The sequence below is a fragment of the Diadema setosum genome, chromosome 4, assembly GCF_964275005.1.
Source record: "Diadema setosum chromosome 4, eeDiaSeto1, whole genome shotgun sequence".
Taxonomy (NCBI): Eukaryota; Metazoa; Echinodermata; class Echinoidea; order Diadematoida; family Diadematidae; genus Diadema; species Diadema setosum.
Genome location: NC_092688.1, coordinates 785,416 through 799,878, shown reverse-complemented (window position 1 = coordinate 799,878; position 14,463 = coordinate 785,416).

Sequence of the window (14,463 nt, the reverse complement as noted above, 5' to 3'; positions counted from 1 at the left end):
AGGGGACTGCATTATACGAGCTCTGCTTTTTAGCAGTCCCCTCCATTTCCAGCAGTATTGTTTATGCATTTACCACAGTGAAATAACAGTTATTTCTTTGTATCTCTGTTGATAATTTACCTGTATCTTTTTTACAATGTTATTTCTGTTCATCGCATTGTGGTACTGATTTTCTGACATCTGTGTAGACGAATGTTTCATTGCACTTCCAATTATTTTGTTTGTTGGGAATGAAATAAATCAACTTGAACTTGAACTTTCCCTACTCTCTTCTGCGCGTGTGTATGTATGAGTGTGCGTGTACGTGTGTGTGTGTGTGTGTGTGTGTATGTGTGTGTGTGTATGTGTGTGTGTGTGTGTGTGTACATGCGTATGCCTCATGATACCATCGATGTCATGAAAAGTGTATACTGGCAGTGATTAGCTTGTTCGGTACAAATATACTGTAGTTTTGTAAGCTGTGTATAAATGTATTGTAGTAATGTAACGTGAGTGAGTGAGGGGACTGCACTACTAGTACACAAGTTCGCTTTTTAGCAGCCCCTCAATTTTTATTTCCATCAAGTCCTTAATGAAACAAGATGTATTTCTAGTGATAATGTCACATTATATGTTACAAGAATAATTACGTTTGTATTACCTATGTATAATTGTTTGGAAATTAAAATGAAACATGAACGAATGAATGAATAATTAAGTACATCATGTTTATTCAAATAATGATAAGAGATGATTGAAATTCTGAAGATGTTTTTGAAAATCCTGTTACTTCTTGTCTTTGAAAACTTTAGAGTTTTAATGAGACTTTGTTATAAAGGTCTTAATTTGACGTTAATAAGCATGCACAGGGAGCGGGCAAATAAGTGCATAATGCCATCATCTTCAGTTGAGCTCGTTCTCTATCACGACAAGCGTTTCTTTGAAGTTCAGTCTCACAGAAATGCAGATTAAAGAAATTCCTTGCCGTAAAACTAGCGATTAGTGGATGATCATGGCAGGGATACACATGTAGTTCGTATAAAACCAAAGGTAGTCACGTCACCTACTTCCTGCTACCATGACTACGGCTTATGAACAATTGAGTGTTCATTCCTGTGTTATACTGCTTCACTCCTTTTTTGAGATTCCCAGTTACGAGTGAATACTAGCATACGAACATGGAGTTTATCTTTGCTGATTTTTATCATTTTCTCCTTTATTCATGAGATCAAAAAAAAAGTCATTGAATTCTAAATTCAAATGATAACCGTAGCTCCATTTTCATGCTTTCAAACTTGTGGAAATTTGGTTCTTAGTATTTCCCAAGATGAATGTCACCATGGTGATATGGAAAGATCATAATAGGGCCTATGAACTGCGAATTTCAGTTTGGCACACAAAAATCATGTAGTTAATGTTTATCTATCTTGGCGGATTTTTACTGTGTGCACGACTAAAGTCATTGTTCAGTCCATGCTGGCAGTCATCCGGAGTCCAAGGTAGACATGTGTGACTGTCTGTATAAGTCCTCTCCAAAACATAACAACTCCTTTTCATTTTTATTCAACCAACTTGCGTGGTTACACCACAGCAACTATACAAATCCTCTTTCGCTTTATTTTCGCGCAGGGTATATTCATTAGCATTTACATGAAAGAGGCGGATATTTTGGCAAAACAGCATAATGTTGTTATTTGCTAGGGGGTCAACCTAGCTGAAGGTATAACCAACTGTGATGCATATACCTACGTAGCAATTTAGTACATAATATGTGTAGAAATGGAAGTTTGGCTAGTCATTGGCGTGAATGTCCCTTGAAGGGTCATGAAAAGGGGTCCTAAAAGTATGTAGGCTAGCCCAGCTGAAGAAAAAAAAAAAACTCAAAAAAGTATTTGAGATATTATCTGGTGTAGTCCAAGAGTCAAAGAAATGCCGTTGCCAGATTTTCTCATTCGAAGGGGTTAGCTGCAAGACGCCCCTAAGACCCCAAAATTTTCGAGCCAGGCTAGCGTAGCTGAAAAACTAACTTGGTGAAATCCATGGGAACTTACTCATTCTCTTCCTAGGGTAAAAGAATGAAACGCTGACGATAAGCAGAGCCCATGAAAAGGCAATTTTTCCGAACAGGACTGGCCTATATTACCGGAGAATAAAAAAGGGGGCTCCCGCAAGCACGCACTGAAACTTGCTCTTCACAGTATTCAACAAGGAAAAGTAGAAATTACGCGGTGCGTAATATATGTCCCCGCCGGAAGTAGCATTTTTTAGCAAAATGTACAATATACAAATTTGTAGGTCAAAAATCAAGGTCAAAGGTCAAAGAAGTCAAAGGTCAAAATTCTGTGTAGAAGTTTTGAAGCGCTCACCTAGTGCCATCACATAAAGCAAACGGAATCAAAATCGGGTAAGAAATGGCGAAGGAGTAGCATTTTGTAGCAAAATGTACAAAAAATGTAGGTCAAAAATTAAGGTCAAAGGTCAAAGAAGTCAAAGGTCAAAATTCTGTGTAGAAGTTTTGAAGCCCTCACCTAGTGCCATCACATAAAGCAAACAGTATCGAAATCGGGTAAGAAATGGCGAAGGAGTAGCATTTTGTAGCAAAATGTACAAAACAGGTCAAAAATCAAGGTCAAAGGTCAAAGAAGTCAAAGGTCAAAATTCTGTGTAGAAGTTTTGAAGCCCTCACCTAGTGCCATCACATAAAGCAAACGGAATCGAAAACGGGTAAGAAATGGCGAAGGAGTAGCATTTTGTAGCAAAATGTACAATACAGGTCAAAAATCAAGGTCAAAGGTCAAAGAAGTCAAAGGTCAAAATTCTGTGTAGAAGTTTTGAAGCCCTCACCTAGTGCCATCACATAAACAAACGGAATCGAAATCGGGTTAGAAATGGCGAAGGAGTAGCATTTTGTAGCAAAATGTACAATATAGGTCAAAGGTCAAGGTCAAAGGTCACGACTGAAATTCTGTGTAGAAGTTTCAGAGCTCCCATGTAGTGCTATCATATAAAGCAAACAGAATCAAAATTGGCTCATAAATGACAGAGAAGTAGCAAATTGAAGATTTTGATCACACACGGACGCACACACGGACGGACACACGGACGCACGGACGGACGGACGGACACACGGACACACACACGTACGGAGCCCGTTTCATAGTCCCCTGCTCGAACTCGTTCGGCGGGGACAAAAAGCAAATAACCTATTGACCGTTGCTGTCTATTGTAAGTGGTGGGACTTAGCCGCAAGATGCCCTAACATACCCAATATCTTCCTGCTAGGGCTAGGCTTGCGTACATTAAAAAGTAACCTTCATAAATCCACTCCCAAATGACTGACTATTGCCAGACATTTGTGCTGGGGAGAAGCCGCAGATATGCTTTCACAGATTTAAACGGGTTAAGAGAGCACATATTTGGGGATTTGAGCATTTCCCCTTGAGATTTGACCATAGATAGACAGATTTCACATAGATTTTCATTACAATATTTTGAGCTACCTGTATTTTCAAAATATGGGTGTTAATAATATTCTGAAATTAATTTTGAAATTTCAAGACTTTCACTTGACCTTTGACCGTATTGCCAAATCTTTTCCTACAGAATCATTGTGCAGTAAAGGGTTACGGATTGAGTGAGTTTATGCATTGAGTAATTTCAAATGTATGGAGTACAGAGTGTAAATTCAGCATTAGATAGTACAATTTTAGCATTTCTATCTGATCTTTGACCCTTGACCTTTGACGCCATGATCCCAGATTTTCCAAAGAGAATCATTGTCAGGTAGTAGTATTTGCATATACTAAGCTTCATGAAGATACCTTTTCCGAGATACGGAAAAAAGTGAAATGTTAGCATTTTCTCTTCACATTTGACCTTTGACTTTTGATCCCATGACTTAAACCTTTCCCTAAAGAATCTCTATCTGGCAATACATGTATACAATAAATTTGAAGAATTATTTAATGGATATTGCATAGATATTGGGGAAATATTAACGGTTTAAGAATTTGTATATGTGATAGCTTTCCCTACCTATTTGTCATTTTGCCTCTGACGAAGATTCTGCAAGGATCGAAAGCTCAGGTCCCTTCTGACTCCAGGGAAATATTAAAAGACACACACACGCAAACACACACGAACACACACACACACACACACACTCCCATCAAATTCTGTATGTGATGCAATGTAGGGAGAAAAAACAACAAACAGAGCAGATTCCAGAATCCCGGAGAGTGTGCATTAACCTACGCAACACGATGACAAGCAAGAACAAAGAAAGCAGAAAAAATGTCATTGCTTCTACAAGACATTGTATGTTGTACATTAATTGACATGCAGGGCCTTTTCCACCGTGAAGAGTTGAGTAGTGCGACGTGTAGAAAATGCGTAGGTAGGCTCACGAAAAAAAACAAAAACAATGCATAATTCCTTATGCTGCCATTTTCCTTGTTTTCATAGGCTTGCTCGTAGTTTAAAACATTTCGATTTCATATATCTTTTTTTTAATATTATTTATTCCGTCATATTTAAACAGGGTAGTCCCCTCAGTTTCTCAACTGCTTTCCAGGGGAGCCCTGTGTACATATATATGATAAAACACTGAATTACAATAAACTTCATAAAAAATCACATACAAATATTAGACATATACACAAAACAATACAGATACACATACAGATACAAAACAGATACTAGATCATGGAGTCTGACAAAAAATGTATACTAAATTCAGCGTAGACAAAGTGTATTATTAAAAAGAAAAACTGGATAATTGCTGTTATGAAACACCAAAAATAAAACTGAGTTTAGAATACAATAAAAGGGGTTAGTGGAACCAAAAAGAAAAGTAATTAAAATTATGTAAACAGTTTAAAAAATATTAATAAAAATATTCGATCACAATATTTTTGGCATAAGTTTGGTTTGAATGTATACCGCATGTATATCATTTTTTATTTCCTAACTTGAATTGTTTATTACTGAATGATGTATTGATTTTATGATAAAACTTTCATCATCACTACTTAGTATAAGTTCAAAATGATTATCAATATAAAAATTATATCTATTTGGTTTTCACAGAATTATATAGTTTTACTCAAAATGTCCACCAAACAATACTTTAGCTTTCAGCTATGTTCAAAGCAGTGATTCAATGTCATTATATTAGCTATTCCAGTCTGCAAACGTGGGTTTGTAATTTTTATTAACTTACAGATAATAGTCATACTCTTCATACTTATCAAAAGTTGCCGTGCAGTAGATTGAAAAGTAATACGGCTGCGTTGTTAATTATTCAGATCAATTTTCTGTTTTGTTTTCTTGAATTCACACAAATGAGTAAATTTCTGATTTATTGTTTAATATGTGTGTGTGTGTGGGCGCGCGCGCGCGCTTGCGGGCGTTTTTGTGTGTGAGGAAAGCGGAAGGTTGGTTCTGTGGTTATGTGGCTGCCCTGTGTTTTACACACCGTCCAACTTATTTGTCTATTTCCATATAATATGAGAAAGTTTGTCATAGAACCAATTGAAAGCCTTTTTTTATAGGCCTAAACCAGTTTGTTTGTGAAGCTCCTTAGGGTTGGGGACTGGCAGAGTTCATAGGACAGGTTTTATGAAGCACATGAAAGAGATAACTGACACTTAATCTTATCACGAGTTAGTTATGATAGAGGGATGAAGAAACTTTAACAATAGAATCGGGATCGTATTCCCATTTAACAAATCAAAGAAATATATCTAGTTATATCATGCCTTTGGTTTTTGACGAAGGAGTCATGTGGTTCCAGGTAAGATAAGTTTAGTCATGTTGAGATAATTAACATGAAAATAATAACCCAAAAACATGTGCCTACGTGCGTTTTTCAACATATTTGATAAACCTTTGGTCATGTTCGTGTTATAGCAACATTTGGTCTAGCGGAACTCCAAAAGAAAAACTATTGGCTTCAGTAGTTGCAAGAGGCCTATAATGCGCACATCTTTGGTGTATACTTTATCTTCGACTCACCGTTTGGAACTTTAATTGGTCAGACCTATATCATATTTCCGTTCGCATTCTCCTAGAGGCTCATGGTTGTCGGTGTCTTCATGTAAATGCCAGACAAACGCCGGACATATACGTAGACTACTTGGTAAGCATAAGATAAACATGCTAACCTTCGATTCTCACTTCTAATTGGCTAATATCAATTTGTGCTGTACTTCCACCATGTCCACTGATGCTGTTTGATATACCAGTGCTATGTTTGATTTTGTTTTGTTTTGTTTTGTTTCTGTAATTCCATTATACAGAATAAAAAAAAAATATCATGGCGACGTTTCATCAACTCTTCGTAGTTTAACAAATATAATGGATCACAACATTTGCTTAAAATTGATTCGTCATTGTTTGTTAAGTGTATGCTGACGCCATTTTCTTCTTGGCTTTATTGCACAATTAACCCCACGATTCTACATAATTTTTCAATGTAATTGTAGTATCAAATAAACTGTATAACTACCTAATATCATTTTAGTTCTGTGATTTTTTTTTCAGAGATTGTGATTTGTTTTGGGGTTTTTTCATGGGGTTTTGATAATTGTGTTTTGCATTTTATGAATTCACTTTAAACTGTTCATGTTTACGTAAACACACACACACACACACACACACGCAACGCTTATGTCATGGCTCCATGCACAGAGGAGGAATTTCTTCCATTTCACACCACTTCCCATGTCATTACAATTGTTTTTTTTTTCTTTTTTGTGTATTTGTGTGTGTGTGTGTGTGTGTGTTTTGTTGTTGTTTTTTGAGCTACTTTTTGCTTGGTCTGTAAAAGTCTTATTATATATTTCCATTAGAAGAAACATTTGTCTCCGTGTTATTGGTATCAGGGATATGCAATGAATTCACACTGGACTTTCTTCAGGATCTGCAGGATCTCCTCACAAAATTGAAGGAAAAAAAGTTTCTTACCGTCTATAGACTTGAAGACAGGTTAATAGCGGTGCTAATCAAAACAAATTAATGTCAAACCCATTAGCCATATTATGTAGACAAACGCACATGCAGGATGTTTTATGTTCGCATCATCTTGCTCAGTTTCGCGTTGTCTGTGCTCTTTTTAAGAAGCGACTTCCTTTTTCTCCTCTCAACTTCGTTTCTATCTCGTTATATTTCCAGTGTGTTGTCCTCGATGAAATGGCTTATCAGAAGTTCCCGTCAATCATATCTGTGTGTACGTGCATGTATTTTGTTCCCTCAGTTGAGAACAAGTGCTTCACCTATCATGCTTATGCCAAAATATATATTTCTTTCGCAACCCTGTTGATATGCCTTCAATTAGTTTTTGTTTCTCTCCATGGTCAATCGACTCATCGTTGCATTTGATTCCCTTGATGATGATGAACTCTTCGATTTGTTTAGACTCTCCCCTACAGAATTAAGTCGGAATAATTTACACTCATCTGCTTCTTTTGATAACTTTATTGCTAATAATGTTAATTCGTCTTCAAAAGACTTATATAATGATTTTGATTTTAAATATTATTAGGCCCAATTTTTTCTAAGTATGTTACATTTGATCAATGTGTTTTGAAAAGTTTTTTTTTTTCAGAATGTATATTTTCCATGTTGCATTTAAATATTAGACTTATTAAGAAGCATTTCGATGAATTACAGATATCATTGCATAATCAAAATAAGCAACAAATTTCATTAATATGTTTAGCTGACACATGGTTGTTGGCTGATATCAATTTACCGTATGTATTAAATGGTTTTAATTTCATTGCTAATAATAGATTGAATAGGACGGGAGGTGGGATAGCGTTGTATTTATCTCACGAATTCGAGTTCACAGTTTGCGATGAATTGAATTCAATGAATGATATCATAGAGTCTTTGTTTGTGGAAATATCCATTCCACAAAGTAAAAACGTTATTATCGGTATTGTTTGTTTTTAAACCCCCTAGTTCTAATCCTGAAGATTTTTTGAATTGTATTGTAAATTTATCAAAAATTTCTCTTTGTGTTAATTAAAAACATTTTCATAATGGGTGACTTTAGTACTGATTTGATTTTAAAAAACTGATCATAATACGTCACAAGAGTTTCTTGAAATATTTTTGTCACCTTCTTTTTTTTATCCATTAATCTCGAAACCCACACGCGTTACAAATCGTTCCGCCGTCCTCCTTGATAATATTTTTTGGCAATTCATTTCAATTTTTAGATTCTTCTATAATTCTATCCGACATGACTGATCACTTCCCAATTATGGCTTGTTTTAATCTTAAGTATTACGTTATCAAGTTTTATGTTCCTTAGACCAGACGTTGAGCCAAACCAGAAAATTTAGCTAGCCTTGGTGCCAGCTTAGAAAGGGCTGATTGGTGTAGTGTTTGTGACAACGATGATGTAAACGTGTCATTTGATAATTTTTAGAGATAATAGATATTCAGATGAATATATTCCAAACTTTAAAGATAAGTCAGATAATTATAAAATATCCCCTAAGCTTCATGGATTTAAAAATTCCCTCTTTGTTCAGCTAACAGGTTATATTACAAATTCAACATGAAAAAAAAACAACAACGAAGAGTCAAAAAAGAAATACACATCGTATACAAATGTTTTAACTAAAGTTATACCATCTGAAAAGAGGAAATATGCTATTTAGATAGACAAATACAAACATGATATAAAGAAAATATATGAAATAAAAGAAATCAAGCATTACAAATATCCGATTTGATGATTGAATTTGAAGATTCTGGCGACATGGTTAATATTCTTAATTCTTATTTTACAATGATTACAGAGAATATGGCGAAAGAAGTATCGCAGTCTAAAACACATTTTTTTTTTACTTTTTAAGGTAAATCTATTCTTAGTTCTATTGTTTTAGATCCCATTACGAAATATGAAATAATAGATATCGTTACTGGTATGAATAATAAACATAGTGCGGGTTATGATGATATAAGGTATATCTTCAATAGCGGATCTACTTGCACATATTTATGATAAGTCTATATCATATGGCGTTTTTCCTGATCATATGAAAATCTTCAAGGTTGTCTCTTTATCAAAAAAAGGAGATGATCTTTATAAAAGTAATTATAGACCCATTTATTTACTTTCATCCTTATTTCAAATTTTGGACAAGGTAATAGTCACAAGAATAATTAATTTTGTTAATTTCTTAATTTTCATAACATTTTCACAAATTCTCAGTTCGGGTTTCGTCGGAAACAGCACCATTCACGCTCGTTTAAAGTTTATTGATAACGCCGCGCATACCATAGATAATTATTCACATCTTGTTGGTATCATCCTGTACTTCACCAAAGCCTTCGATACAATTATTCATTAAATTTTACTTCACAAATTGTCTCATTATGGCATACGTGGGAAGGCCTTAGAGTGGTTCAGGAGTTACCTGCGAAACCGAAAACAATGTGTATCTCTGAACGAGAAAAACTCAAGTCTCGAATTTATTAAGTGTGGTGTCCCTCAGGTAGCTTATTAGGACCTTTACTTTTTGTTTATATCAATGACCTATGCAGACCATCTGACATACTCTCACTTATACTTTTTTTTTGCTGATTATTCAAATGTTTTCTTTTCCCATCAAATCCTATTTACTCTCGTAGACACCGTCAACTCTGAATTGAAAAAAAAAAAATGTCTCAGTGGATAAGACCTAACAAATTATCACTCAATTTTCAGAAAACTAAATACATGTTTTGTTTTGTTTTTTGCAATTCCATAGAAACGTTAAGCACAGATAACATTTTGATGACATTCGATTAGAACTTGTATCTTACATAAAATTTCTTGGTATCACAGTAGATGATAAACTTTCGTGGAGGCCTCGTATCATTAATATGAATAAAATAATTTCATGTAATATTGACAGAAACTGTCACATTCCATCGTCTTCTTTGTTAACGTTGTATTTTTCTTTAATACAACCTTATCTTAATCACGGAATTTTAGCATTGGGTATCGCCCATCAAACTTTATTATAAATTTTTGTTATTACCAAAAAAAAAAAAAAAACTTCGTTGTTATTTTGGTACAATTTGATGTCAATGGAAGCTTAATTTCTATGCACGACATAGACCAATAAAGAATGAATGAATGAATGAATGGATTAATTAATTAATTAATTAATTAATTAATTAATTAATTATTTGTGGGGTCCCGCCACGTTCTCATTCAGATTCACTATTCACTAAATATAAAATTGTAAAAATCAAGATTTATTTTTCTTTCAAGTGGGTCAGTACATGTTCAACAACAACACCAGTTTGCTGTCCAGTATTTTTAATTCCTTGTTTCTACGAAATCAATCTTTTCATAATTATCCCAGTAGGCGGTCTAATGACTTTCACTTACCCCTCCTGAGAACCTTATTAGATCAGAATGCGTTTATATACACCGGCCCTGGATTTTGGAATTCATTATAAGTAAATTGTGAAATTTTAAAAAAAAAAAAAATCTCCATTGTTTTACTCTTTTAAGCGCAATTTGAAATGTGTTTTTTTTTTTTGCCAAATTCCCGCCGATATATTTATTTTCATTACCTGCATTGACCGATTCTGTGACGCGCTATGTGTAGTTTTGGCATGGGCAGCGCCATTACGCGGTGTCTCAGCCGACCCCCCCCCCCCCCCCTTCCCACTCCCCACCCCTCTCCCTACATTAGCACGCGCGCAGAATGAAAAACTGCTTTAGCCAATGGGCGTCTCGTACTGAGTGCGCGAATGCTTGCTTAGTGCGCGAACCTTTGTTACAAGTCTGCCCCCCCCACGGAAAAAAGCAGTAACTGACATTTTTATGAATGTCTACTTTTTTGCAAAAATGAATAGTTTACCCAATGCTCTCCAATGTTAATAGGTCAGTTTTGCCAAAAGAAAAATGAAAGTGACCAAAAATGCAATTTTTCACTTTTGCAAAAAGCAGTAACTGCATCCAGTTGATTCAACTTTGCAAGTTTCCCCACGGAAAAAAGCAGTAACTAACAAAGCCCACGGAAGAAAGCAGTAACTAACAATTTAGTCTTTATCATTCAGACTCTGTATAGTCCTTCCTGTATATTTTTTCCCTAATACCATTTATTTTTTCTACTATTTTTTTTTTTTAACAATGTAAACAGCAGTTTCTCCCATTAATTTAGGAGAGTAGATATAAAAAGATTGTTTCACCAGTAACTTGACTCTGCCCGCAGGGAATCATATGACAAGTTGTAGAAAAAGCTTCTTTCTGGAGACTAGCAAACCTGGCAGACTCAGCGCGCTCAGAGTGCAGAATACGCGTGCAGCAGCTGCATGCGCATAAATTCTGCAGCATACAGTAACTAGCTAAACATTGCATCACATCACACTCATCACTTGCATGCACAGTATTGCAGGTCTGGTACAGTCTGAGTGATCATGCCAGTGCTAACCATGCTGTCACACAGTTTCTGCGGTCCAGGCATGCCTGTAAATCTATCATGAATTGCAGAGGAAAAGTCATGGTAGCCATGGCTTTGGCCAGAACCAGAAAATCTAGGTGAGCTGAAAATATATTGAAGGGAGATGAGCACTAGTATTAATGCACTAACGTTAGTCTAATGTTAGATGTAGGCCCTAAGGCTAAAGTTTAAAATAGGTCTACCAGATCTAACGTTACAGAGTAGATATCATCTAGATTCTAATCTATTGTTAACTGTTTAGTGTTAGACAAAATGTCAGTAGGCCTAATCTAACGTAATAGATCTAGGTCTAGCACTAACATTGGGCATAGATCTGTAGTCTAGCTTAAGTGTAGCGTCAGAGTTCGACTAGGATCTTAGGACGAAGAGACTTGACTTTATTGTCTAGTCCAGGGTCATGTGTCAGGGGCCAGGCCGGGCACTCCAAAGTTCAATTAGGGTACATAGGTGTCTACCTTATTTTTACACAGAATGCCATTCAATCGACAAGACCTAGTCTAGGTCTAGCGATAGGTCCTAGATCTTATAGATCTAGACTAACCAGAAAGTAGAAGAACTTTATAACCTGGTGGTGGTAACAATTCTCCTCCTATGGTCATGTGACATGTGCAGTTACTGCTTTTTTCCATGGTGAAAACAGCAGACTCCTGGCCGTCTGCAGTTACTGCTTTTTTCCGTGGGGAAACTACCCAGAATCAAGGGTGAGCCACCGCAGTAACTGCATTTTCCTAAATAACATTTAAAAAATAACGGAAACATAATTTTTTCCTAGGTATTGTTAGACAACTAGGTATGGTGCATAATCATACCACAAAATTATTTTTGAATGTTTCTGTGTTTTTAAAGAATCTGCAAAAAACACAAAATCGCATTTATCTCAGCTCAGCAGCTATGCAGTTACTGCTTTCTTCCGTGGGGGGGCAGAAGTGCGCGATTAACATGTTGCCCGGGGGTGGGGGAGAGCAGGGGGGGTCGGCTGAGACACCGCAATTTGAGCTCATGGCTGCGCCCAGTGCCATAAAATGTCTGCTGCCCTCTTCTTCTTCTTCTTCTTCTGGTTAAGTCTGCCTCCTTCAATAGCCTGAAGATTCTTGCAGACTGGTGCTATTTACATTATAATACAATTTATTTACAGATATTTACGAGCACATAGAAAATTTGACGAAAACAACTAGCCACTGTGATCAACCGTTAGACGGTTTCGAAATGATCCCACAGATGGCGCAGAAACAATGTCTGACGACAGGGAATTCCAGTTCCTTACAGTTCTTGGGAAGAACGAATGGCGATGCGATTCAGTTCTCGAATATGGTACCTGATAGGAGTGTGGTTGCGAGGCTCTCGTTAACTGAGTAGCCTGTTTGATAATATAGTCCTGTGCTGAAAGAGGAGTAAGATTATTGTGTATTTTGTACATCATAATTAGCCTGTCATTTTCTCTGCGCTGTTCCAGAGTGGTCCAATCAAGCTCTTGTAGCATTTTGGTGACACTTGAGGTGTTATGGTAGCGATTTAAAGTGAATCGCGCAGCTCTTCTCTGGACCATTTCCACTTGGTGGATTAGGTTCTTGGTGAATGGGTCCCAAACTGTAGAAGCATACTCAACAATTGGTCGAACCAACGTTTTGTAAGCTGTGGCTTTAACATCAGAAGATTTTATGCGAAGATTGCGTTTTAGAAATGCAAGCACGTTATTGGCTTTATTGACAGTATTATTGATGTGTTGGGTCCACTTCAAATCAGAAGTAATGGTTACACCTAAGTACTTCACGGATTCAACAGATTCAAGAGGGGCGTTATTTAGATGATACACGTGTTGCACCTTACTTCTTTTCCTGGATATTGTCAAAACCTTGCACTTATCTGTGTTCAAATCCATCATCCATTTTTTCGCCCAGTCACCAATTTTGTTTAGGTCCTCTTGAAGATTTTGCGTATGATGTTGATTGTCGATGGTCATGTAAGAAATTGCATCATCGGCAAAAAGGCGAACCTTTGACGCGAGACCATCAGGTAAGTCATTGATGTAAAGCAGAAAGAGGCAAGGCCCAAGAACCGATCCCTGAGGCACTCCAGATCCTACCGCTACTGAAGAAGATTTAATACCATCCAAAACAACCCTCTGACTTCTTCCATTGAGAAAACTTTGAATCCATTTCAGATTTTTCCCCCTGATACCGTAGTAGTCCAGTTTACGTAAAAGCCGCTCATGTCCAACCTTGTCAAAAGCTTTTGAAAAATCCATGACTATAACATCCGTTTGACGACCTGCATCCAAGTTCCTTTGTAAATCGCTTGTGAAACCAAGTAATTGTTGTTCACATGACATGTTCTTACGGAAGCCATATTGTTGGGGGAAAATGATGTTATTTTCGTCCCCGTGCTTCATAATTTTTCATTAGTTTACAGCAAATACATGTCAGCGAAATTGGGCGGTAGTTTACAGGAGTAGATCGATTACCTTTCTTGTAGACTGGTACAACATTTGCTTCACGCCAATCATTTGGTATTTCACTTAATTCATATGACAACCGGAATATATTGCAAAGAATTGGAGCCAGAATTTTTGGGGGCATCCCACGAGACCGACACCCACGAGTCATACGGTCCACGAGACCGACATCAATATTAGGTCCATGAGTCATACACCCCACGAGTTATACGGCTCAGGAGTCATACAGCCCATGAGTTCGACACTACGCACAAAAGGCTCATGAGACCGACACTAAGCAAACATAGCCCACGAGACCGACACTAAGCTATAAAGGCTCATGAGACCGACACTAAGCAAAGAAAGCCCACGAGACCGACAGTAGGCAAAAAAGGCCCACGAGACAGACACTAAGCTAAAAAGGCTCACGAGACCGACACTAAGCAAAGAAAGCCCACGAGACCGACAGTAGGCAAAGAAGGCCCACGAGACCGACAGGATAAACAGCGCCATCTACATGTCAATCACCTGTACAGGGTGTTCCATGAACGGAAAAATAACATACTGGCGGGTGTA